The sequence below is a fragment of the Lytechinus pictus genome, chromosome 2 (assembly GCF_037042905.1).
Source record: "Lytechinus pictus isolate F3 Inbred chromosome 2, Lp3.0, whole genome shotgun sequence".
Taxonomy (NCBI): domain Eukaryota; kingdom Metazoa; phylum Echinodermata; class Echinoidea; order Temnopleuroida; family Toxopneustidae; genus Lytechinus; species Lytechinus pictus.
Genome location: NC_087246.1, coordinates 19,490,505 through 19,518,335, shown reverse-complemented (window position 1 = coordinate 19,518,335; position 27,831 = coordinate 19,490,505). Strand labels below are relative to the sequence as shown.

General features: G+C 36.2%; 1 protein-coding gene and 1 long non-coding RNA gene across 3 annotated transcripts in view; both read left to right on the top strand.

Annotated features, from left to right (window-relative positions):
• The first annotated feature begins 1,644 nt into the window (after nt 1-1,644).
• Nucleotides 1,645-13,829, top strand: LOC135157265 (uncharacterized). Its single transcript, XR_010296278.1, has 5 exons — nt 1,645-1,733; nt 8,069-8,165; nt 8,920-9,079; nt 10,156-10,439; nt 10,824-13,829. It is a non-coding gene; the product is annotated as an uncharacterized LOC135157265 (long non-coding RNA).
• A 5,127-nt stretch (nt 13,830-18,956) lies between these two features.
• The window catches only part of LOC135153067 (tripartite motif-containing protein 2-like), a 52,666-nt gene continuing 43,791 nt past the window's right edge, over nt 18,957-27,831 (top strand). The window contains exon 1 of one of the 2 annotated variants that reach the window (XM_064095776.1): nt 18,957-19,174. The gene's annotated coding sequence lies outside the window, so the exon portion shown is untranslated. The remainder of the gene's footprint in view (nt 19,175-27,831) is intronic. The other variant, XM_064095775.1, reaches the window with a different exon arrangement.

The following is a 27,831-nucleotide window of genomic DNA, read 5'->3' as shown; positions in this document are numbered from 1 at the left end:
CCCACACCAATACTTGTTAAGGGGGTGCATTTTCAGAATATGGAAAATACGTGTTAAGAATGCTTTTCGAGCGCATGGTATCCACTCGTCAATGGACGTGGCCCCCGGTATTTTTTTTCATAAATGCTTTTCCTTGCAATTGCTCGAAAACATGGTGAAGATGCGAATATGTGTTTATTTTCAACACTTTCATTTCGTAATTTTAATTATAGATTTTTATAAGGATGTAAACTTTCAGTGGGTTGACGAAAATGATAAATCTCGATCTTTCCTGAGATATATTTAACTATATTTTTATGAAATCAGTGCACTGTAAAGGCCCAGCACATACATTGGGTGATTTCAAGTCCGGTACGTGTTGGCCTTGGTGTTGGAACTTGGATTGCTTCCCCTAGCTCCAAAATCTATTCTGAGTTTCTAAAACTGATCCAGATCACATTATTGACATCTCATAAAGAAATGAGTGACTTTTCAGGACCATCTTCGCTTTATGTGTGGTGTTATACTCGTGTAAAAACTGACCTAACACCAACACCAGTAGGTCAACATCGAACTTGAAATCACCCATTGTGTTAGAATGATGTAACCGTTTCGGACTGACTCACAGGGTCTATAAACAACTTTACCGGACATTATTTTAGCATCTACTTCGCAGACGCTTTCTATTGAAAATTCCCCGCGTAAAAAAACAATGGACAGATTAGAGGTCATTGTCGAAAGATAGTGGACCGGGACAGCACATCGTCTTAAGATTCAAACCGGATGGAAAATTGCAAATAAGTCGTTTGTTCCTGGGGAGTGTTTCATCAACATTTATGTCCGACAACTTGTCAGATCTGACAACTTTCCTTCATTTTGATTGGCTTAGAAGCCCTGTATCCATGGGAACGGACGGATAAAACTGGACTTGTCGACTTGTCGAAAGTTTTATCCGACAAGTCCTTTCTTGAAACACTCCCCAGGACGACACTGCTGTTTTGAGTCACAGATTTTCGACAAAGGCGGCTTTGTTACGAAGAGCTTTTGACAAAAGAATATCAGCGTTATAGAAAGCGTCTACGAAGGGATTGCTAAAATGCTCTAATGAAGCCTCTTTCTCATTTTTTGATCTGCAACAGGCATCAATCGTCGCATTTGCTCGCCCATGCTCGTGTGAGTGGTCTTGCGTTCACATGCGACTGTTGCTCGAGGGATTACGAATGGTTTCACACCAATCGAAATAATTGCACATCCAATTGCGTGTAGTCGTGAGAGTCGATGTGAGGCAATGCGATCGCGTGTACGATCAATGAAACAGTTGCGAGTATTCGTGCGAGTGATGTGAGGTTTTATGTTGTACATCCTTTGTATGACATGAAAAAGTGCTGTCATATGCCTTAGGCCCGAATTCACAAAGGTGGACTAAAGTTATACCCGGGGTATAAAACGCGTCATTTGACATCATTTTAATCCATGGACTAAAGTTAGCACCTAGGGGCTAACTTTTGCGATTCACAAAGGTCGACTAAAGTTATACCGGGGTATAAAACGCGTCATTTGACGTCACGACTTAGTCAGCTCTTAGGGGTGGACTAAATCGGTGGGTTAAAGTTAGTCCACTGTTTTAACCAATCAGAGAGCAGCATTTCGATTGCGGAAAAGTTTGCTGCAAGAAAAAAGTTTTTTGGACAGAGACAAGATTCGGTGTGATCGGCTTATCTAAAGCTTCATATTTCACGACTTCGACCGAGATTGTAAGTAAATTACATAATTTTTGGAGCTTAAATCATGACGGAGCCTTCAGTTCCATCTGTAACTATTATTGATAGCTTTAACTTTCCAAAAGGTATACTCGAAAACTTGAAATGGTATCTGAATCATTGTTATCGTCGCGTCTCTAAGCTGCTCAGTCCCAGCCATGTACTTTTGTGTGCGTTCATATCTATGAGCAATTGCAGTGCGAGACGCAATTAGCGTACACTACACAGGCCAGGTAGGCGTGATTGAAAGGTCGATACTATTTGCTAGTTATGTCAGGTAGTGATTTTCGATTTCGTGTGATTTTCATGGAATTTTTGTTGTCTACGATACCCCTGCCACTCCTCCTGGCCCTGCCAACACAGCTAGTAGCTGTGTTGGCAGGGCCAGGGGTATCGTACTCGTAGACAACAAAAATTCCATGAAAATCACTACTGTGCATCTAATTTTGTCTGAGACTGAAGCAAGGCCAAGGCAAGTGTTGTGTTCAGACATTGCATGGCAACCATTAATGGTAATTCAGTAGCTACCCTTGTGTAATACATTCTTCACCACCTCTATTGTGTTTGTGCACATGCCTAGCATGGTCATTTCTGAATGTTAAAGATTCCAATCCTAGGCTGTGCCTGCTTGATTTGATATCCAGAGATTCTGGGAGTCTGCCATTAAACTTCTCTGCAACTGGACCTATTGAGTTTCTCTGCCTTTACTTTCAGTTACTGTACATATATGTTAGTTCAAGAACCCACGATACAACATCAATTCTGGCGACGAGGATGTCTTTTCATTAATTTCAAAGGACTCTATAGTTTCTGATATTGTTCCTGATTTTACTCACTAATATGACGTCAATACCTCCACCTTCATTTTTTCTGCAAAACCCTGGAAAACCGACGACTCCATGGAAATTATGGTTCCAGCAATTCGAGAATTATCTCCTAGCCTCAGGAGGCAGCGAGTTTCTGCCGGATAGGAAGAAAGCGCTTCTGTTACATTGTCTGGGAGCTGAAGGACAGCGAATCTTTTACTCACTGGACATCTCCTCACCATCAGAGCCACGCCCAGCTCGTGGGGCTCAAGCAGCTACTAATGTATACCAGGAGGCATTGGCAGCCATAGAAGCGTATTTTGTTCCGCGAATCAACGTTGTCGCTGAGAGATATAGATTCAGACGACGTAAACAGAGGTTAGACGAGACAGTTGCTGAGTATGTAGCAGCCTTGCAAGAACTTGTAAAACATTGTGCGTTTGCAAACTTGAAGGACGAGATGTTAAGAGACCAGGTAGTAGAAGGCTGTCACAATCCCCGTATTCGTGAGAGGCTACTGTTGGAATCGGACTTGAATCTACAGAAAGTTCTTGATTTCAGTAGATGCATCGAAGATGCACAGCGAGACTCCAAAGCAATTGCCAAGGGACATGAAAGTGACAGTGAGAAGGTGTATGAACTACACAGAAAGGAAACAAGGAAGGGAGAGTGGAGGGAAGAGAAAGGAAGAAAACAGAGCAGAAAACACAGAAAAACAGTTGCAGAAATTGTGGAAGTCCATCTCATGCAGCATTCGACGAGAGATGTAAGGCAAGAGAGAGTAAATGCTACAGCTGCGGCAAGACTGGACATTGGGCTAAGGTTTGCCGGAAAAGCAGGAGAGTCCGCAAAGTTAAAGGTGGAGCTGATGAACTTGAAATGCCCAAGGTATTAACTGTGAATACTCACCCTACAAAGCCAATAAGGTGTGAAGTTGAGCTCGCTGGGAAAGCCAAGGTTCACATGACTATTGATACAGGCTCTAGTGTGTCAATAATTCCGCTCAGTATCTACAAGAAACACTTTCTAGTCGATGCTCTCAAGCCAGCACACGTCAGCATTTCAGATTACTCTGAAGGAAACATTCCAGTAGTTGGAATCTTGGAGACACAGGTGAAGGTTGGAGCTAAGTCAATGATCGCCAAGATTTTCGTCGTACACAGAGGTTCAGCATTACTTGGTTTGGACATCTTCGACGAGTTGAAGCTTAAGATTGAAGGCAGCAAGCTCTGCGTCGAGACGGTCAGAAGTGATTCTCCAACGCCAGAGTCGACATCGTCTACATCAAGCGACATTCCACAGGGATTCCCTACTTTGTTTGCACCAGGACTTGGGTGTTCACACAACTTCAAACATCGCGTCAAAGTCAAAGCTAATCATCCAGCCGTTCAACAAAGGTTACGCAGGTTACCTTTATCTGTGAAGGATCAGGTTTCACAAGAATTGAAGCGGTTGGAGAAGGAAGGCGTGATAGAGAAAATAGATTCAAGTGAATGGATCTCTCCCATTGTAGTCGCCGCGAAAAAGTCGGGAAGCATCAGGCTTTGTGTTGATTTACGTGAAGTAAATAAAGCCATTGTTGTTGATAGTTATCCGTTGCCTGATATCGGTGAGCTATTTTCTGAGCTGGAAGGATCCACAGTGTTTTCCAAGATGGATCTAGCGTCAGCGTATCATCAACTCGAATTGGATGAGGAAAGTCGCGATCTTACAGCGTTCATCACACACGATGGATTATATCGCTTCAAGAGAGTTTGTTTCGGATTAGCGTCAGCGCCATCCACATTTCAGAAGCTCATGAGTAGTATCCTCGCAGGACTATCAGGAGTTCAATGCTACCTAGATGACATCATCGTGTATGGTAAGGACAGATCAGAACATGACAAACATTTGAACAATGTACTGAAGAAGTTGCAAGACGCAGGATTGCGTTTGAACCCTAGTAAATGTCAGTTTTACTTGTCAGAACTCAGTTACTTAGGGCATTGTGTGAGTAGTAAGGGTCTAGCACCTGATGATAGTCATGTCCAAGCTATTTTAGAGGCACCAGCGCCTACAGATGTTAGTAAGCTTAGGTCAGTGTTAGGAATGACAAACTACTACACTAAGTTTGTACCAAACTATGCCACTGTTGTAGAACCAATGAGACGTCTTTTGTGTAAAGATGTACCTTTTGAGTGGGGGGCCGAGCAACAAGAGGCCTATGACAAAGTCAAAAGTACAATTGCAAAGAGAATTGTTCTTGGGTTATTTAATCCGAATTTACATACTGTAGTTACCACTGATGCATCTGATTATGGGTTAGGGGCTGTACTTTCCCAAGTCAAAGAGGGACAGGAGATTCCGATAGCATTCGCTTCCAGGTCACTGTCACCTGCTGAGAGGAAATACTCAACAGGTGAAAAAGAGGCTTTAGCTTGTGTTTGGGCTTGTAACAAGTGGTATACTTACCTTTGGGGTAGACACTTTGTACTTAGAACAGATCATAAAGCACTGGTTACCATGTTGAGTACTAGAGGTACAGGTAGACAAACCATGCGTATAGCACGCTGGTCTGCTCAGTTGTTACAATTTGATTACACTGTAGAGTACAAAGCAGGTCGAGAAAACTATGTTGCAGACGCTTTGTCACGCTTACCGTTAGGTGATGAAGAATGGTCAGATGTAGTAGATGAAGAAGAGTATGTTCTATATCAAGTAAGAGTAGATTCACCTGTCACTGTCAAAGAGTTACAAGATGCAACTAATAATGATGAAGTATTGGTACAGGTCAGAAAGTACATTGAGGAAGGATGGTCTGGTAACCATAAATCCTTTCCTCCTGAGATCAAACCATATCTCATCTTGAGAGATGAATTGTCTGTAGTAGATGACATTGTGATGAGAGGGAATAGAATTGTAATTCCAACGTCACTTCAGGCCAAGTTTGTAGATTTTGCTCATTCAGCACATCAGGGCATTGTTAGAACAAAACAAAGGTTGCGAGAAACATACTGGTTCCCACATATTGACAAAATTGTTGAAGAAACAATCAAAAAATGTGTCACTTGTCAAGAAAATGACAAATCACATCGCACACACAGTGCACCAATGCAATCGGTAGAATTTCCTAATTCACCATGGGAAAAGATTTCAATTGACATTACTGGTCCTTTTGAGAATGCACCCCATGACCAAAGATATGCAATTGTAGTAGTTGACTACCATAGCAAATGGCCTGAAGTAGCGTTTTGTAGCAATGTAACAAGCAGATCTGTAATACAGGTTCTCAAAACATTGTTCACTAGAGAGGGAATTCCGACCCATTTAGTATCAGACAATGGGCCGCAGTTTGTGTCACATGAGTTTGAAGAGTTCTTAGAAGAATATGGTATCACTCATGTAAAATCGTCGTTGTACTACCCTCGTGCAAACGGCGAGGTAGAACGGTTCAATAGGGTTTTGAAGTCTAGCATTCAAAATGCTATGATCGAAGGAAAAAGGTCTTTCAAAGAGACCACGTTAGATCTTTTGTTGGCATATAGGTCTACGCCTCATCAAGTAACAGGTCTGTCTCCATCAGAGTTATTACATGGTAGGAAGATGAGAACCAAGTTAGATGTAAAGGGTAGAATGCCAGTTAAGACTGAAAGAAAGAAGAATGAAGTCAAAAGAAGGGTAAAACAAAAACAAAGAAAGTCTGAAGAGTACACCGACGCTAAAAGAAAAGCTAGAGTGTCAGAGTTCCAAGTAGGAAGTTTTGTTAGAGTTAGGAAGCAAAGACATGTAAAGAAAGGTACTCCAAAAGTTTGGGGAGAAGAGAAAAATCATAAAACAGAAAGGAAAAGCAACATTTGAATTGGATGATCATACAATTTGGAACGCTTTTCATTTGTCCCCATGTACAACAGAAAATCACACTTCTGTTGCTGAAAGAGAAGAGAGACAGGTCGCAGAAAGAGACCTTGAAGATAGACAGATTAGGGAAAGAGGTCTAGAAGAGAGAAGGAGAAGTAGTAGAGTAAGGAAAGAACCAACATACCTTCAGGATTATGTGAGGTATTAAATAATAAATCTAGGAAAGATTTGATAACATCTTTTTGGTGTATTATGTTAGTTGATGTGAGAAATCAAATCTTGAATTAGTTTTACAATCTTGTTGCAAATCAAAGTAAAACTATAAAAAGAAAAGTGAAGTTTATTGTTGAAAGATTTGATAATGTTATGCTCAATTTATAGTAAATATGGATGTCAAGATATGTCACAAAATTCACATTTAAACTTTTCCTTTGACAATGATCTCTTCACTAAACTGATAATTGATTGAAACTCATTTGTTTATACTTTGATCAATGTTTGTAAACAAACCAAAGTGTAATGACCTAGTAGTAGTTTCAAATTTCAACAAGGAGGAGAATGTTGTGTTCAGACATTGCATGGCAACCATTAATGGTTATTCAGTAGCTACCCTTGTGTAATACATTCTTCACCACCTCTATTGTGTTTGTGCACATGCCTAGCATGGTCATTTCTGAATGTTAAAGATTCCAATCCTAGGCTGTGCCTGCTTGATTTGATATCCAGAGATTCTGGGAGTCTGCCATTAAACTTCTCTGCAACTGGACCTATTGAGTTTCTCTGCCTTTACTTTCAGTTACTGTACATATATGTTAGTTCAAGAACCCACGATACAACAGCAAGTCCAGGAGAGCAGCAATACAAATAAGTTTTTTTTTAACACTACAATACAGAGCCGGTCTAACTCAGACATTCTACTCTGGGCTGGCTTTGTCTTGGCTTGGCCTTGGATAGATGGTCAAGCTAAGTATGAAGCTTACCTGGTAGCCATGTTAGAGTTAGTCCTACAACATCGTTGGAGTAAAAAAAATATTTTAATAAGGGTCAACTCTAACTTAAGGCTAAGCCCTGATTAAATTATTTTTTGAAAAAATATTTAATAAAGATTGGGTTCCACTCACCGCTGTTTACTCCAACAGCTATAAATGAGCTGATTTTACTTTTACTAAAACTAAGTTTTACTGACCTTCGGCATTGCATTTGCGATCACTTATAGATTTACGGTGTCGTCAAAACATTAAAAAATAATGGAAATCCTAGGCCTAATTGATTATTTGAGTAGATCTAACTGAGGTCTAACTTTGAAAATTCTCTCTTTTGGGGGTTATTATAAACTCTACCCCACCCTCTTTGTTTCAATTTTTTTTTTCACAAGGAGTCCCAATGTTATATTCACATGAGACCACAGACAAGTGCATTTGATCTTCAGTCCTCTACATTTGTAGTAGACCGATAAATAGGTTTATTTCTGTCAGGGATATGCTCCCCTGAGATTTCATGTGGCTCCGCAGCATCCCGTCACACCAAAAAAAAATCAGAAAATGTTGAACGACTCCTCTGAAACAGCGGATTTTATCAATCTACATTTGTAGCTGCTTTATTATTTTTTTCTTTGATATACCTTGACATTGCAGTATGATTGATGAATAAATATTTTTTTTCATTATTTTTTTTCTTCCATATCAGCAACAGACCATACATACTCGGCAGATTGTGCTCAATCAAAACAAAGCAAACATGGCTCACAATTTTGAACTGCTGTGCCGTCTTGCAAGAGAGTGAGGTATGCCTTATCAATTCATATTTAAAAAAATTAAATGTCATTAAAATTGCCTTTTTTAATAAAATATTATTTCTGGGATTTGAATTCATCATGTAATTGTAAATGTATCATGTGACATGTATGTTACTTTTTCATTCTTGTCATAGTAATTGACAAAAAAGAAGAGGGGGGGGGGACCTTGCTTGTGTGTTATTAACATATATATTTGTCTACTGGTCACTAGGCTTGTTGATCTCCAATTAATCCTGACATTTTGTTGAATATTTATTTAAAAGAGAGAAAGAAAGCATTGTCAGTCTGTTGAATGCCGGGGGGGGGGGTAGAAAAAAAAGGTTTTAATGAGACTTTGATGAAGATTCATGAAAATATGTTATTCGAAAGTCACTCTCAAGCAATAACCTCTATTTGTGTAAACAAAGTTCCATAAAATTAGTGCCTTGCCTTCATTATTAAAGCCAATTGAAAGTGATTCAGTAAATCAGTTTTCATAGAAGCATCTCTATGACGTGCGTGGTTTGATCAATGATGATGATCAGCAACAATTGGCAGGTTTTTTTTCTTCACTTTTACAAGTAGGTAAATAGAAAAGCTACTCATGTCAATTAGAATTTTTATCCTATCTTTTTTTAAGGATTTCTGTATAATCTTTCACATTCTGTTCCTCATTTTAAACACTTTTGAATTAAATGAAATTCAAAGAGTAAATTGCCCATTCATGGTGACTCTTAAACACAATCTTTTAACTTCCATGCAGATTCAGCAACACATAGAAAGACCACAGCATGGATTAAGAGACAGGAAGAAACCATTTGAATACTACGAGGATGAACCTCTCAGAGTGGGGTACCAACAGAGAGAACCACACATTGCCTGTCATGTTACAGGTTTTGACAGGACTTGGTTTTATGTCATTGGTGAGTTTTCATGTGCGAACTATAAAGCAGAGGGTAATTGGGGGGGGGGGGGGGTCAAATTATGTTCTATGAAAGTGATTTTCCAGGCCAAAAATGATGAGATTTTGATAAAGAACAATTCGACTAGCAAAAACCATCAATATTGGATGGAGAATTATGAATTGATTCAGTTTTAAAGTTTTACATAACTTGGGGGAAACAGTTCTGTGTATCTCATATGCAATATTCATATCCCCACTTGTTCTCTAGTGATCTGAAATCATAATCATTATTTTTTTTCCTCCAGGAATGTAAAAATGGGGTTGACTGCTGATTATATATTTAAGATAGTTATTGCGAGTTCAGAATAATGTAAGGATCAAGGATTGGAAGTATCTAGTCATGAAAATTAAGTTTTATGTTTTGCTTAGCATGCAGATTTTCCATTGAGTAATTGTCGCCAGAGCAAATATCATGGAACCCTTGTACATTCATGTGTGGAAAATGTGTGGATGTGACATCATCAGGCTATTTCTTGCATATTCATGAAAACATGCACATGTTTCACAGAAATAATTAATGCAAAACCTAATATTCATTATTAATCATCCAAATTGTATGATTTTTGTTTCTGCTTTCAGCCAGGAGTACTAGTAACCCCTTACAGGGGAGGGGGAGTGTTGGGGGTATTTCACAGAAAGGTTTTTGTCGGAATGAAACATGTAACCCTTTGGATTGGAAATAGGTGGGGATTTTATTTTTCTCTCATTTTTTACAATGTAGCAAAATTTTTTAATACAAATATGTCATATTCAAGTGGGAAATTATCATGAAGGATGATTTATAACCACCCAAAAAGAAATATTGGTATGTCATTTCAGCTTAACAGAGATATTCTCCATTTTGCATGGATTGTTATTGCAGTAGAGTTTTTTTTTAATGAATCGAAGAAAAATCTCTTTAAGCAGTTCCAGTGCATCATAAACATCAGGTCATAACAGAAGCACAATGTTTGCAAACGTAAATGGTAAAGTATCAATTGGCTTTCATATCAATAAACCAATTACATAACATCACTTATCATTCGATAATTAAAGGTACCTTTTAGAAGATGCAAGCAGACGAAGCAACTATATCACAGTCATCCGTGTGCAGAATCATCAAAGATTTTTCTGAGGCAATAGCAAGGAGTAACAGTCAATGAAGTTTCCGATGACGAGAAATTCAAACCACCCAGCGACAATTTGATGATTGCTACAGGTTTCCAAGAGTCATAGGTGCTATCGATTGGGGCCAATCCAGGCCATGTCTGCATCAGGAGTCCTGATGGGGAACAAGCCCTGTACTTAGCAGGAAGAACAGGTCTTCTGTAAATGTATAGGTTGGTATACTCACTCAGTTTTTAATGTGATATTCTCTGTATTCAACACCTACTAGAGGTATGTGATAATGAAGAAAAAATATATTGGCCCCTACTACATACTGTCTTTTATCAAGTTTCAATCTTGTTGTTGGTCAAATTTTCTTGTAATTTTATACTCTTGATATGTGAAATAAGACAATTTTAAAGATTTCACTGAAGAAAAAAATATAGATAATCTGCTAACTTTCCTATTGCAGGCGAAATGAAAAATAGAAAACAAAATGCATTTTGCTTATTCAGGTAAAGAAGGTATTAATTGCTTGATCAATGAAGATATATTTGCAGAAAGAATACCGAAGAGCAAATTTTCTAATATTCATTTTGTTTTGATCCTTATTGCAGGTATCCGTTGCTCCCCTCTTTGATGAATTCCTGCCTGCATTCTGTTGTCAATAGAAAAGGACGGTGTGCTACGGGTATAAGCATTCCATTGGATTATCTGTGCATGAAAGTGGACACTTGTGATAAAAAATGGTAGCTTGGTTGTAGTGGCGTACCTAGGATTTTCCACAGGGAGGGCAAAACCGTTCGGCCGAAAAATTTTACAAGTAAAAAAAAAAAAGGTCTTCAATCACAAATAAAGGATTTCGTACCAGAAAAAAAATTGGCAAGCAAAAAAAAAAGGTGTTCAAGCTCGTCAGGGGGGCAGGTATACGTCCTTTGCATGGGTTGTGGCTCGTCGTAGGTACGCTAGTGCTTGGTTGATAGGATGTATTCATGCATTCCGATTTATCATTAGTGATCAAATGACCATCTTGCTTTTTAAAAACCCAAGTTCACAACATTTTTCTTGTTTGATAAAAGGTTTGGGACGTGAATTCCAGGATATAAATGACACATAATTATGATGGGCTAATGTATAAGCAGGGACATGAGAGGTATAAGCAACATTTTTTTCATGCTTAATTAAGTTTGGCATGAGATGGACTTGGTCTTTCTTATGATTCAAGTCTATTTTATACCAATTTTGTTTTAATCAACAATCAATGTTTTAAGTCTCATGATTTCAATTTCAAAACCTCTTTGTTAATTAAATATTCATTTTTCCTTAGCATTTGCATCTTCTTAATTTATCAAATTTAAATTATAAGATATCATTTTTGCTGAATATCCCTTTTTTCACCTATTTTCATAGGCCCTAAGATACATTTCTGTAGTAAGCACTATAAATACATTGCAAGCTATTATCATTTGTTTGATATTACTATTTTATAGAATCATCTTTTAATTTCTTTCAGAAAGATATTTGACAAATTACTTGTGATATCCATGCTTTAGCTGTAGAGTTTAAAATCTTCATTAAACCCACTGGGCAATTTGTTACCGATTACCAATTTTACCGGTTATTACCGGTAATATCACCCGGAAATTTGAGTAACACCAAATATTACCGTTATTACCATGTTATTACCGAAATTATAATTCCTGTTGATACCTGTTACTGTTATCACCCTGATGAAACCTACATTTACCTAGTTACAACAGGGTGATGAGGGGTAATAAGGGTAATGTTGAATGACTTTGATTGGTTATAACATTGCAAACTTTAGTAATAAGAGCAATCTTACAGCAATCCCAGCGAAATTTTCAAAGTCCAAAAAATTACTGTTATCACCCTGATGAAACCAACATTTTACCCAGTTACAAACAGGTTGATAAGGGGTAATGGGTAATGTTGAAACGCTTCCATTCCCATACAGCAAAGTATCTGGATCACATACGGTTCTTATCTGGGATATCTGGGTCCCATATGGGCCCACATGGAACCCAGATGAAAACATATACTTGAACCCACATGGTGCCCAGATAGGACTCAGATGGAAACGAGACCTCCAACCCATGCGGAACCCATTAATATTGGGTAAATGGAGTAATATCAGATGGTAATATCAGGAAAATGCTGGGAATATTAGTTACTCATGAATATACTACAATAAATGGCCAAAATTTTAGCTAATATAGCTGTAATAATTAATGTGTTTATGTTTATGCAATTATTCCACCCAGAAAATTTTCAGAAAAATGTGTAGTTTATATATCATATTAGTCATAATCATGACATTAATTTTAGAAAAATGTTTTAGGGTTGAATAATTGTTAACCATAATTTGTCAAGTGTTGTAAACTCGCTCAATATATAGAAGTAAATGACAGGGTTTGGTGGATAGGTGTAGGATAGGATTAGGATTAGGATGTAGGATTTTAGGATAGGATAAGATGATATGGCTTAGAGTATGGAGTTGTAAAAATGTGCTTCAATGACCCTAATGACACTAATTGTTTTTTTAATGAGCCGACATTAATTGGGTAATATTGGGTAAACAGAGTAATATGAGGTGGTGATATCATTAAAATAATGGAAATATCGGTTACATCATACTGGGTAATATTGGGTAAATGGAGTAATATCGGGTCCGGGTAATAACGGGGAAAGATTGGTCTACTATTTCCCCGTTACTACCCACTGGTGTTACCGTGGTATAATAACTACGTTATTACCTGTTACAACCCGGGTAATATCGGGTAAAATGCCCAGTGGGAAGGAGAATGAAACCCTTGAAACCAGCTGAATCCATATCAAAGAAAAAATTCAAAGAAACATATTGTTGAAAGTTTGAGGAAGATTGAATGAATAATAAGAAAGTTATGAGCATTTGAATATTGAGATCACTAATGCCATGTAGATCCTCCCATTGGCAATGCGACCAAGATCTGTGATGTCACACACGTACAACTCCCTCATTGCTTTAGTACTTATTTCACTTATATTCTCACTTATTATAGAATCTATCACAAGGTGAGGTGTTCTCTTTATGAGAGGACAAGTACAGAGGTTTCACAACATTATATCATTGATGAATCGTTTGTCATATGATTAGAATGAGCAAAAAGAGATGTTTTGGGGTATATTTTCAGTGTCCAAAAGGGGAGAGTTGTTCATCTGTGATATCATAGATCTTGTTGCGTTGCCAATGGGAGGATCTCCATAGCAATAGTGATCTCGACATTCAAATGTTCATAACTCTTCTATTGCTAGTCCTATTTTACTCAAACTTTTGTTGATCTTATTCTTTGATTTTTCTGCTTTCACAAAAGCTAACTTGCTCCAAGAGTTTCATTCTCCTTTAAGATTGTTTACGATTTTCAATATTTCCTCAGAATTTGTTGGATTAAAAAACAATGTATGTTGACATGAATTGCGTAAATAATCTGCAAATTTATTTAATCTGTTGTTTATCTATTTTCATTCAGAGTTTCTGAAAACGTAAACATATCATTTGTATCATTATGTAAAGAATTTCAATCTACCTTAAAAAGTAATGCACTAAATAAACTGCTCTGTCTACTACACATGTACATATAAGTTTTGATTTTAAAGGTCAAGTCCTCCCCAGAAAAAAATTCGATTTGAATTAATAGAAAAAAAATCAACCGAGCATAATGCTGAGAATTTCATCAAAATCCGCGTCGTTTGTAAAATAGGAACGTTATGAAATTTTCAAGTTTGGCTTATTTTTCACAACACAGTTATATGCACAGATCAATGACATGCAAATGAGACAGTCAATGATGTCCACATGTTCGGGGGGGGGGACTAATCTTGGTTTCACTTGACAATGAAGGGAAAATTTGAATATTTCATCTCGTAGAATTAAAAGAAATAGTTTGCATGCCGACTGGGATGTACATATAAGTTTGTAGTCAAGCAAAACTTTAAAAATGTCATAACTTAATATCTTTACATCAGATTTTGATGAAATTTTCAGTGTTACGCTCGTTGTGTTTTTCTCTTTTTATTCAAATCAACTTTGTGGGGGTGGACTTGTCCTTTTATATCGTTTTCAAGTAATTGTGTCAGGAGAAAACAAAAATGAAATTCTTTTATCAATTCTGTCCATATGCTGCATGGTTCATCGTTCTTGCAGGAGGCAAAAAATAAATTTATATAAGAAAGTCTTATTTTATTTACTTTCAGATAAAAATTGTGCTAAGGAGAGATTAAGGTTATGTGTAAGACAGGGGTGGTGGTAATGGTATGTTGGTTAAGGTTGTGTATGAAGAAAGTCAAGTGATTGCTTGCTTGTGCAGGAGGATATACTTCAAGAAACTTGTTGTAAGGCATAATGCAAAATTATTTATAATAGAACTTAATTGAGAGAAAAGTATTTGGCACGTTAAGATGCACAATAATGTACATGTGATTGAAGCAAATGAGAAATGAAAGGAGTAAAGGTAGCTACATGTGTCACTGAGAGAATTGCCTGTGGTGTTATATTTATAGCATAAATCTTTGTTTAAAAGTTATTTTATTTTAGGAAATTTAGTCACTTCAGTTTGAAAGTATAGAGGGCGGACCATGGACCACTGACCATGGAAAAAAGTCCCCCCCCCCAAAAAAAAAAAAAAAATATTACCAAGAAAAGAAAGAAAGGTGAAACACATTATTTTCTGAATATCATGTCAAATCTATCACAAAATTGGATATTTGATATTAAAATTTTGAATATTATTCCTTGCTCGCAAGTTTTTATTTTACCTGATATGCCATATTTAGCCCACTGATATTTCCCCAATTTTAAATATATTATTATGATTGGGTGGAATACCCTTTACACTTATCCAGGATTGATAAGTCTTTATTTTTCTGATAAGGAAATTGTGCTTCCTTTAAGGAAAAAAATACTGCAAGCATGGTGAATAGCTTGACCCCCCCCCTCCAAAGCAAACTGGAGTATATAGGTTAAGGTTGGGAATAATGCGATTGCATATGCAAGAGTGACCAGTGAGTGTGGAGGAGCTACTAATGAGTATCTCAGCTCCTTTTAGAGATGTTGGTAGAACTGACGTACAGAATAGAGAGGGGGGGGGGGGGGCTTGGGGCTCTTGCCCCCCCCCCCCCAAAAAAAAAAAAAAATTCACGACCAAGAAAAAGATAAAAGAAATGAGGGTGAAATAGAATATTTTTTGATATTATGTGAAAATCTAACACAAACTAGGATTTTAATGTCAATTTAAAAAAAAATTTGCTCGCTTAATTTTTTTTTTTAAATCAATTTATCGAGATACACCATATAAGAAGACAAGAATAAATAAATGAATTGAAAATATTACTTCGAATGGGAAAGTCAATTCTGAGGGAAAGGAAAAGAGGCACGCTTGTGGACGCGAGATCAGATCAAGGTCATGTCGCTTCACCCCACGCGACGCTGTGGCCCCACCATTTACCAGTACATAACCCAAACAAAGATTCAATTCCATATTTCCATTTTCTATCAAAGCTAGCTCCGGGCAAAGTTCCACCGGACTTCGATAAGGTAGGTAGGATTATACAATCAGATTGGTTATGATTTAATTCAAACAAATGTGCACTTGATCTAGATGTAATTGGCTTTTTCCGTAGATCTAAGTAACTTCCTCAGGCCTAAAACGCAGTTACGGCACGCTATTATAGGCCTAGATCCACGTCTAACTGCACTGTAATACGATGGCGATCGATCTGGACTTCATATTAGACCAACAAGGCAAAAAAAAAAAAAAACTTTGGTCTCTGTCATTGTTCCGCTGGACTCCGTTGCCTCCACTAACCAATTGAGAAATAAGAAATTGAAAAAAAATGTGTAAACCCCCCTCGAAAAAGCCGGCTGCTGCAGCTGTCTAAAAAAGGTTAAAACTTCTTCACGTTGCAGTGCACCTACCGCACGGAACCGTACATTGACGGAGTTTGAACTTCTCGATACGGTACGATGCTGCAGGCGCAGTCGAGCTAGCTCGCACGCAGGCAGCGCTAACGTTAGTCCGAACCTAAGTTGGTAAATATTAACAAATAAGTAATGACAATGTTCGTTGTCAACACCTCATTGCTAAGAAATTCAAGTTCATGCTGCTGATACATGATTCTGGGGTTGAGTTCTGCTTCCTAACTCATGTGATGCAATGGCGACATTTCATATGGCCCTAGCAGACGAAACTCTCAAATACGGCACTGAGCATGCTCAGTACTGCTTTATTACACTGAGCATGCTCAGTGCAGTGTTATAATAGTATGCTAGCTTCAGTCCATGATTTAATCCATGGACTAAAGTTATCACCGGGGTATAACTCAGCCGTGGGTTAAATTTAGCACCGGGTGCTAAAGTTAGTCCATGGATTAGTTAGTCCACCGTTTGTGAATAGCGCGGTGGACTAACTTTATACCCCGGTATTAGTTAACCCCCGACTAAATTTAACCCCGGTATAACTTTAGTCGACCTTTGTGAATTCGGGCCTAAGTTCTGTAGTTGTAGACGAAGATGCAACAACGTTATCACACTGTGAGGGTGTTTATGAAGAGGAGCGAAAATATCCAGTATTTTGTATTGTTTTCTTCACCTTTCCCCATCCTATAGGTCGTGGACCAGTCGTTAGGTGTTCGATGGCACTTAAAGGACAAGTCCAACCCAACTAAACGTTCTAATGAATAAAGAGAAAAACATAGCACTGAAAACTTCATAAAAATCGGATGTAAAATAAAAAAGTTATGACATTTTAAAGTTGAGCAGACTGATGTCGTCATCCACTCACTATTTCTTTTGTATTATTTTATATGAAATACGATACATTCTAATTTTCTCTAGTGTCAAGTGAAATCCGTGAACATGTGGAATTAGCATCACTTCAATACTATATGGGTCAGTCAAGTTGGTCCTTATTGTCAAATTTGTAAACAAATGAAATACTGTATAATTCAAACAATAAAAAGAAAAGAAAAAGTGAGTGATGGACATCGACTGTTTCATTAACTTTTTCTATTTTACATCCGATTTTGATGAAATTTTCAGCATCATGCTAGTTTGATTTTTCTCTATTTTCTCTCAGGAGATAAGTATACCCATGTAAGTGTATGGGATAAATGGTGTTTCCTTTATTTTATATATTTCCACTTCCTTGATGCACTAAAATTATTTTGGGGGGCTTGATTTTTCTTTGTGCTTCATTTTTATAACAATTATTACAGACATGAGTGACAGGTCAGACCTTGCAGCTCAGATTTTCATAAGTCAATGTTAGTCTACTTATGCCATTAAACAGATATAACATATTTCATTTTCATTATTAAAAAAACATATGATAAGCATAAGAAAAGTTATTCCGGGTTTCTCGCATAAGTCTGAAATTTTTGGTTATCCCATAACTGTCTAATCATATTTGAAATTTCATCGCAATACAATTACCCCCGATAGGTTCTGTTGAAAATGTTAACGTATAGGGGCCGACCTCAATAAAAAAAAAAAAGGAGAGATCGAGAATGGGAGAGAAGGGGGAAGGAGGGGGGGGGGGGGGGCTTTCGGAAAATTGTGAAGAGTCGGGAAACTGTTCACACGAACTGCCCGTCGATGACCACTATGGATTTTATAGAACAATACAAAGTGACCATTGCCATTCATGCCTTGTTATACCAAGCCACACGCCAGAGAAAGACCTTTTGTTAAACTGTCCATGACCTCCTGGGATAATATTGTATCCAGTTTGGAAGTATGAATACAGACCAAACTAGAATTCCAGAGATAATGAAATGGTACTAGCAATGGTGTATTGTACTTTTTTCCCTTTTTACTTCCTAGGCGTGGCTGGGGATGTCCCCCGGAATACATATATTTAAAGGAAAAATAATGAGTGGGTAAGGTCATCCGTTCTCTCTTCAGGCATGTTAAAAAGGAATGTTATCAATAAAATGACCGCATATCAATATAATGCCCTGATGTCATGGATGTATTGATGGGGATGGGACGCTTAACCCTCCAAAAGTCCAATGATCAAGAAGAAAAAAAGACAAAGAAAAGGCCGATTAAAAAAAAAAAATCTTTTAATAATATGTCAAAATCTATCTAAAAATAAGATTTTCATTCTAAAATGCCAAAATTTTCTCTCGCTCGCAATTATTTGAATATTTTCCCCATAGGCCATGAAGTCCCCCTCTGTTTTTTTTTTAAATACATTTTAACATTTTTTTAAATTAATTTATTAATTAATTTATTTTTTTTATTTATTTATTTACTATTTATTTATTTTTATTTATTTATCTACTTATTCTTTCATTTATTTATTCATTTATCTATTCATTTACTCATTTAGTATTCTTCGAGCAGGGTATCCCCATCAGTAGTCAGATACTGTTTTACTTTGGGGCCCTGCATGTGGTACATTAAAACAACATACAAGCATTTATATATACAATACAAATGAGAAATACATAATCATAAACAAATGAATTTTCAGATTTACAGCGTCTAATACTAAATTGTATATAGAAAAGGGAGAACAATTCGTTATTTTGGCCTTGAATGGGCTCATGGGATTATTAATGTTGACATCCGAACTTTGATTCTCGAAAATTATCTAGAACTGCATGGATTGGACCATGGACCTACAACATGATTGGACAATATTGGAATTGTGATTCGAGATTGCAAAAAGTCAATGACTTTATTTCTCGATCCTTGCAGTTTATAAGTTTGAGCTGTATGTATTGAACAAAACATGATCTAAAGGTCCTTCGTGGAATTGTTCGACTATTCGTTGCAAGTCCATGGTTTGACTGAGAGAATTGCAATATTCCTTCACTATGAGTATGGCAGAAAGTCACATCGAAGCCAGTGATTGACGTAATAACAACTCTCGCTATCAGGTGAACCTTTGTGATTTCTACACATCACGTAAGTAGTTGGAAATTTTCTTCTTTTTTTAAAACCTGAATTGGATCGATTGTTTATATATTTTCTTGTATATAATCAATGAAACAGGCTAGGTTCAAGACCAAAAGTTTTCAGGGTCTAGGACCATATAGACCAGGCCCGTAGCCAGAATTTTGCAAGGGGGGGGGGGGTGTAAGTCAAGAAAATTGACTTCTGATACAATTTTGGAAATAGTCGCAATGAGTGTTTTACAGCAGATGGAATTTCAATTCAATTCAATTAAAAATGGTGTTTATTGATGATCAAACATGTTAATAACAATCACACATGAAAAAAAAACAACCAGAGCTGGAAAGCTCATGTTTACAAGTTTGTGCTGGCACAATAAATTACATAGTAAGAAAAACCATAGCAAAATGCATTAAACAGGCTATAGACATTTAAAGAGCTAATGCAATTTTAGATTAAAGCATAAAGACAATGAATGAATGTAATTGCTGGCTTGAAGGAGAGGAGACTGGCACTATATTTTAATGACAAGAGTGACTACATGGTGGGGACACTGGGGTGTGTCACGGCATATTTTGGTAACTGCACATTTTGGTAATTTTCCAAAATGTGCAATTTACCAATATGCGCCGTTACAGGGTGGAAGTGACCATTGTCCATTGCGCCTATCCTAGTCGACAGACTCAATTTTGTTATGTCAACCAAAAAAGGCAATGGACTATTCTCAAATCTTGTTCTTATTTGAAATTGTTGATATTTCTTTTTACGACGCAGAGATATGTTCGTATGTTTTTTTTCCGAGGTAGCCATGTCTTACACAGAGGATGAATTGAGGGTGATTTGGCAATTTTTGTTATACAGTGCCAGTCTTCTCTCCTCAAGCGTTGGTATTATTATTACGAAACAAATTACGAAACGATTTATAATAGAATCGAAAAGGACAATGGACGCTCAACATGCTCAACGACGAACTCGGATTTTTGATTTGCAAACTCAAGTACTGAATACGTGTATATTTGTTTATCCAAACGTATAAAGTCAATGGCCATGAGTCGTGGTAGTGTTTCCATTAAAAAAAATATGACATGAGATATCTCAATAATCAATGATTGCGAGTGCGAAGCGCCAGCTGAAAAAAAATGAAATTTAGACCGAAAAACGCTAGTCTATGTACTTATAGTAGTCTTAAAAAGAGCTGAAACTTCTTTTGATATTCCGATTTGGAAAATTGACATTCCTTAAAAAGAGCTGAAACTTCTTTTGATATTCCGATTTGGAAAATTGACATTCCAGTAAGCACTTTTGTAACCATGGAAAAGCATCGCGAAGCGGGAGACGATATTTATTGTATATTCCGACCCGGAAATTTATATTAAAAGCAATGTTTGAATCCATGAAAAGGATGGGTGTCTAATTATGTGAGCTCGAAGCGCGAGCTGAAAGTTTTCGTTTTCCTATACCTAAAAAGGGGAATGGACATTATAAGCACTTTTGACACTTGCTATACGACTTAAAATTACCTACATTTTAATCACTGCATTTACTGGTAAATTACGATAGAACATCTCCTTTATTTTTCGATGAGTATTATAAAGCATGAATGCTTCTCTATGTGGTAAATTTTGGATAATAATAATGTGAATGATAAAAATGTTAGTAATATAATATCAATAGTAATGATAATATTGATGATAATCATACATATCTTAGATTAGTTACGATAATGAATTTAATGATAAATGGTTATATAATCATTATATTACAATGGTGATTGATTTCAAAATAACTTATATATTATTTCCCTTATGCATGTAATTATTATTTTTTATGTATTTTGAAATTATGTCTTTCATTTCTGTTTTTCATTAGGGCCTATGTTGTCGTAATTTCGACATATTATATTTATATATTTGCTTTTATGTTTGAAATTCTGTAATTCGGCCTTTCCGTGGAAAATGATTTTTGTTCAATAAAACATTTCTATTTTTCTGTCTATTTCTATTTTGTAACCATGAACAAGAAATAATCGTTTTATTATTTTGAGGATTTTTTCTAACAAAACACGTTTTATTGAAAAAGTGGATCTTTGAGAAGGTGGGGGGGGGGGGGGGTACGCACCTAACAAATTAAAGAATAAATACAAAGTTGAAATTAGAACAATTGGGCATTGTAGTCAATGGGAATTAGACTAATTAAAGTGGGTATACAAAGTGCCGTGTAAACACGAAAAAAAATTGACCAAACTTATAATAGACCAAACATGCCAAATGGGTGATGAAACTATTGTGAGAAATAGCGCTCTTGTGCACCACTAAGCGAATACAAACCTAATTACGTGTTATAGATATCCTTATTGGATACTACAAGCGGACACAGCGAACATTTACACAATTTTCGTGGTAAAATTGTTGATTTCATATAAATAAAAATCCCATAAAACTTATAAATATAAATATACACCCCCTGAATAGCACCGTTAATTTGTTTGCTTTTCGAAACCATACTATCGTGTTTTTACCATTTCGTATTATATTACTTCAAATGGAACAACTATCTGTAGATACATTGTTCCACAGTATTAAGTTCATTGTTACATCGATTATTTTTGTTTTTGGATTTGCTTATGTATTTGAGGAAAAACGAGAGCGAGGAAAAACGAGCGAGGAACACAGTCCTATTGTTTTATTTGTCATTACCGTTTCTCCCGCAGGCCTAAAGGGGCAAATTTTATTTTGTGCATCTCACCTATTTAAATATTTCTGCTTTCCAACATAAGTAATCTCATACAGGCGAGCACAGTGAGTCAGAAATAATTGTATGAATCTTGTTCTATTACTAATATCATAAATACGCATGACGTTCAATACATCAGATTTCCAAAAATTATTTCTGCCGGAAAAGTTTGAAGTCATAAAACATTTTTATTTCAACCAGCGAGTGAAGGCACTTGCCTAATGAACAAACAAATATTCGAGGGAGCCAGATCTGGCGTATGGGGGCAATTTTTTTTTTCTTCAAATATGCGATATAGCGAAGCGAGCAAATGTTTGGCCTTTACAAAAAGTATTTAAAAATCTAAGTTTACAAAAATCAATTTTTTTGATAGAATTTACTTAAAATTCAGAAAGAATATATCATATTTCATCCCTTTTCCTTTCATTTTCTCATTTTCTCCATTTTTCATGGTCGTGGAACGTTTTTTTTTTTTTTTTTTTTTTTTGGGGGGGGGGGAATGGCCCCATGCCCCCATCTTTACGTCAGTTCATTAAATATACCGAGTATAGTATAACCTATTAATATTTTTGCACCGCACTTGACAACGTATGGAACTTCTTTGCTTTCAAAACACCCTGCATTTTAATCCAAACGAGTACAGTGAGTGAATTCTTTTTCTCTTCGTAGAAGTTGTTTAACCATTATCAAAATACGTAAATATTGATAATCCTAAGATATTAAAAATATGCATTAATTTTCTATCACTACAGTGCATATAAACATATTGTGGAACAGCTGTGAGAAATTATGTTTCTAGATATGCAGAAATTATATTGATGTTATAAAGCCTCCTCTATCATACGATACACATACACACCCACACACGCACACACAAAGACAAACTATTTTCCTTCGTGCTTGAGAGAACACTGACTTTTAGTCGTCAGTGTGAAATAATAAGTTTTCGCACAAAAAAAACAATGAATGAAATGGGCCCAATGAATGCATAAGTCTGAATTGAGTAAAATTCTGATAATTTCTTAGAACGTTGAAAACGATCAAGTATCATATAAAACTTGTTTGTTTTGTGGAAATTTTTGTTTCTTTACTTTCACCCGGGGATGACTTTAGTGGTTTTATTCGCTGTCGGTGACGTTCTGAAATATCCGATTTTTTTTTTACTAGGAATGTATTCTTGTGTCATTTTACTTACGTGAATAGTGAATAAAAGTACATTATGCTTATTTTGGTATTTTGTCATTTGATTTGGCGCAACACGATTTTCTTACATTGCTACACGGCTTTGTGGACTTCAAGTTTAGTTTAATTCACATTCGTGAAGAAGACTGAAATAAATCATATCAAACAATAGAAAACTGCTGTCAGACCACTCTATCCGAGCAGGCAGTCCTATAAATTGCCGTTTTCACTCTTAATCTCGCTCGGTTCCTGTTCTCTCTCATAAATGCACATAGGTCTAATCTATGATGTAAATCACTCAAATCATTTGTTACGCATTACTCATATACTCATTCTACTACGGGGGGGCATGGGGGGGGCACGTGCCCCCCCAATCGGCTGGCCAAAAAAAAAAAAAAAAAAAAAAAAAAAAACGGGAGAAAAGGGAGAAAAAGAGGGAGAAGAAAGAAACGTAGTGGGAAAGAAGAATTTATTGTACATTATAATGTTATATTATATTATATGTTGTGTTATATTACATAAGAATTTTTTTTTTCATAACTTTATGAAACATAATGTGCTCAGGGCCTATTTGTTCATTATTCGTGGTACTAGCATTGTGTGTTTAACGAGATATACATGTACAATCATGTTGTACCAAAACGTCCTGTTTTCAAGTCAATATGCACCAAATATATATAATCGCACTTCGAGTTATTATTGTTTTATGTAGTGACATATGCTTCTTTTCATGACTACTTAAAGTGATAGCCCCATTTTAAGGTCTGCATATAAAAAAAAATCGTGTTCGTGCTTACGTTCGAATTAGTGGATTGATGAGATATGTCTGCTCTTCATGAATTCCTGAAATCGGTCCTTAAAATGTCTCTTTTTCTAATGTAAATATCAAAAAATTTCAGCTCGCGCTTCGCGCTCGTATCATTTGTTAAGTGAAATACGTATGATCATAGTAGATTCCTACAAACAAGCCTTAGAATGCCCCTCTTCAGATCTGAATTTCCTATATTTTCAGCTCGCACTTTGCGCTACTGAGATGCGTATGATAATCATGATTACTATGACTACAAAAAGCTCTTCATGTGTTCGAATGTGATTCTAACAAAATCAGCAATCGCTTGGCACTCGCATTAGATGACTTTGGTGAGTTATGCATACTCTTAATGGATAAAAAAAAAGAAATAGTCCTTAGAATGTCCCTGTTTGGGGTCAATATATACAAAATTTTCAGCTCGCGCTTCGCGCTCGCATCATTTTGTACGTGAAATACGTATGGTCTCCGTAAATTCCTACAAACAGGCCTTAAAATGCTTCTCTTCAGGTCTGAATTTCCTAAATTTTTAGCTCGCGCTTCGCGCTCGCAATATTTGATTAGTGAGATGCGTATTTTAATCATGATTACAATGACTACAAAAGGTGTTTCATGTTTTCTAACAAAAATCAGCAAGCGCTTGGCACTCAAATTAGATGAGTATGGTGAGATATGTATTCTCTGATTTGATTTCTAAAAATAGTCCTTAAACTGTTTCTGTTTGGGGTCAATAAATACAAAAATTTCAGCTCGCGCTTCGCGCTCGCATTGTTTGTTTAGCGAGACAGATACGTATTTTTTAATTTTTATTTAATAGCTTATTTTGACCCTTTTTAGGTATGAATTTCAAAATTTTTCAGCTCGCACTTCGCGCTCGCATCATTTGATCAGTGAGATACATTACATATCCGTTTAATGGCACAGTCCTTAAAATGTCTCTATATAAGGTCAATAGGCCTATACCTGGTAATTGAGCGCGCTTTGCGCACTCACTGAGCGACTCAAAATTTTTGCTGGTGCCCCCCCAATGCCGTGACCCACGGTACGCCACTGATTGTGCCCCTACCCCATTTTAGATGTTTGATTGATTTTTTTTTTTTGGGGGGGGGGGTAACATTTATGTTATGTAAAGCCAAAATTGGGAATTTCGCAATTAGTTTCGGACTTAGTAAAGTAATAGCGACAAGTCACCCATTTGTATACTCATCGTAAATTTTGTTTTCTCCTATTTTTCCATCAAGTTATAGCAATTAACATAATAACATAATGAATATAATTATGTCCTAATCTGAGTAAGTTTGTTGAAAAAGCACGTCATCGCATTTGGCTTGTGCATAAGATCAACATTAGAGTATGGAGTTACTCAATAATTAGAGGGAGAGTTGGAATATGCATATAATATGTATAAATTAATATGAAAAAAAGTAGTGCACACTTATTTCCAAAGAACCTGATAAAGGAGGAACTCATAGAAAAACTAAGTTGGTATAACGTTGGTCCCTCACATCTTGTAATCTGTTAAAAATAGAAATACGCATCCGCCCCCTTGTTATCCCCATCATCATAAAGTTTAATTTGATAGATATAACACAATAAATGGCGATTTATAATAAAGTAATTTAGATATGGCGCTTATTAACAGTCGTAATCTTCCATGAAGTAAATATTCTGAGCAAACAACTGTTAAACATGAGAAAAAGATAAGTATTAATATGTGACTTATCAACGGTGCTAGTCCGATACCGCCTCATGCATCATTATAGGATTGGGAACGAAATAAATTGTGAAAAAATAATGAGTATTTTTTTTGTAGCTTCAGCATTTCTATATGAAATACGTCATAAGTAAAAAAGAATAAACATAATAGCAGTCAAGGGGTAGCATAGTGTGCTTTGTGTTGCTAACAACCGATTCTTCTCATTTTAAGGATTATCTTGTCAAACACTGACGAGTTTTCTTTAAAAAAAACACGTTTATTTATCGATTTATTCATTTAATTATTCATTTATCTTTCTAATTATCTTTTCATTTTTTTTATCGGATTGGGACGGTAGATAAATCGCGAACGAGGAGGGGTCATTCAAAATCAAGAACAAAATGAAATAAAGAATGGTAGGCAAAATGAGTCTTGATTAACTTATTTTGCAGTGTGATTCTTAAACTGCAAATTCCAGGGAAAGCTTCAAATCCACATAATTTACAAAAATGAGTAATCATTAAAATGATGCAGACGAAAACATAGGCCTATAATGTAATTTTTTTTCTTCATTTTCCGACGAGGTATTATTTTAATTATTAGTTGTGATTTTGAGACACAGCTGGATGCATTTTCGAATTTACATGCGATCCTTCTCCATAAAATTTCACATACAGATAAGAAAGTCTCATCAGTGTTAAATTGTACTGATTGTCTTAATCCATCAACACACGTATATCAAACATTACAATGACAACATACACAGTGATTTTAAAATTGTTTGCTTTATTTCGCACACTTATCACTGGCGTACAGGGGGGGGGGGGGGCACGTGCTTTGCAAATCACCGCTTTATACGTAGTATCAAAATTCAATTGCCTTTCTATTCATTTTTTTCTTTTTGTCATGATAGCTTTCTATTCCGAATGGATTTCACTTTAGTTGAATAAACCAACAATATTGCAGAACTGATGAATTTATTACTATCTGCGTTTTTTAAAAAGTTTTCCTATATCACTCTACTCTCCAGAAAGTTTCAAGAATAAAAAACACCCTTTTTATAGCTTTGATCACGTTACACTATATCATTACCTTTAATTGCCACGTGACACACTCATCCGTTATTAAAACAATACAATAAAGATGATGATAAAAAAAAACCTATAATGAGATGGTGATTAGATAACATGACACTTGACAGCAGTCATGCTCCATCAGATATTCTAAGCAAATTCGTGTTAAACATAAAACGAAAGAAAAATTAATATGTGACTTATAAATTATGTACAATACTTTTCGTGCTCGTAACGGGATCGAAAGAAATTCTAAAACAAATAGTGCATTTTCCCGCAGTTTCAGCATGCACTTCCAATTAAATTAGATCACGTTGAGAAATCCATGAGTTGAACCTCTGTGTTTTCTGCACTGGTGCACGGTACCACTTTTGCTAACACAGGAGAAGCAAAACGAAACAAAATGAAATTGATAATTTATTTACGAAATATTCGATTGCCTTGCTCACTCGCTTCGCCTACTACCAGGGCCGGCGGAATGTATTTTCGTTTGGGGGCAGAGACAAAAAAGCACTTATAGGCATTTTGGTGCAAACTGATATTTTCATCTGCGTGAATTAGTTGTGTGTTTTGTAGTAATCAAGTTGAGCAAATTCTTTTTGAAGTCATTTCTGATTGATGAAATGTATATCAAGGCTTTATTATTTCCTCGAGCGAGCGTAGCGAGTGAGTGGTTTAGAAAAAAAAATCAAATCTGAAGTTTTGAAACTTGGTCAATTATGGCGCTAATTACTGTTAAAAGGGCAATAAATAATGCGAACGCGAGCTGAAAATGTGTGATATTTCAACTTGGACATTTCATGCGCTTTTTGTAACCAAGAAAAAAATGAGTACCTTTTAAAAAAAAAAATTAATGCCAGCGTAAAACTCGAGCCAAAAAATTTGTGACATTCAAGCCTGAAAACTGGACATTCTAATACATACTACTACTACTACTACTACTACTTCTACTACTACTACTACTACTACTACTACTACTACTACTACTACTACTACTACTACTACTACTACTACTACTACTACTACTACTACTTCTACTACTACTACTACTGATAACTAACCACAAAGCTAGCTATCCCGGTCGAGTATAAGCTAAAGATGAGTTTCAGTTAAGAGAGAGAGAGAGATGGGGTGGGGGGCTGGGTATGGGGACAAATTCCCTCAATTAGAATATTTG